Genomic DNA, 492 nt, shown 5'->3' on the forward strand with positions numbered 1-492 from the left:
TTTCTTCTATAAACCCCTGAGTTCATATCCTGTGCAGCAGCTAACCTGCTAAGTATAAATGCTGTACAATTCTCTGTAAACTTAAATCAATGAGTTTAATCTTCATACAGTCTGAAGAACTTCATTGTCTGTCTTCGCATTGGTAGACTTTGGTGGAAACTTCATCGCCTTTACGCGGAAAGCTGCCTGCAGAATGCATCGAGAATGAGTTCAATGCATATAAACACTCATTTTTTACAAAGGAAAAATGAAAAAGAAAAAAGAGTACAGAGTAATATTTTCTTCCACCAATGAAAAACAAAAGAAAATGAATCCACATTTCTCATTTTAGGATGACATTTTTAAAGGATTTATGCAAGCAACAAAAGGTGGTAAAAGAATAAAATTAACCTTTTTATCAGAACCAAATTCGATTACATCAGATGGATGAAAACGAACAGGGAAGTTGGGAGACGCCCTATACCGCCTGCCCTCATTACTGCAAAAAAAAAA

At 35.2% G+C, this 492-nt stretch overlaps 1 long non-coding RNA gene across 1 annotated transcript; it reads right to left on the reverse strand.

Annotated features, from left to right (window-relative positions):
* LOC111390918 lies at positions 1 to 486 on the reverse strand. The gene is made up of 2 exons (XR_002702025.1): positions 391 to 486; positions 1 to 186 (listed from the first exon to the last, which is right to left on the reverse strand). It is a non-coding gene; the product is annotated as an uncharacterized LOC111390918 (long non-coding RNA).
* Between the last annotated feature and the right edge of the window lie 6 nt (positions 487 to 492).

The sequence above is a fragment of the Olea europaea genome, unplaced genomic scaffold (genome assembly GCF_002742605.1).
Source record: "Olea europaea var. sylvestris unplaced genomic scaffold, O_europaea_v1 scaffold7255, whole genome shotgun sequence".
NCBI lineage: Eukaryota > Viridiplantae > Streptophyta > Magnoliopsida > Lamiales > Oleaceae > Olea > Olea europaea.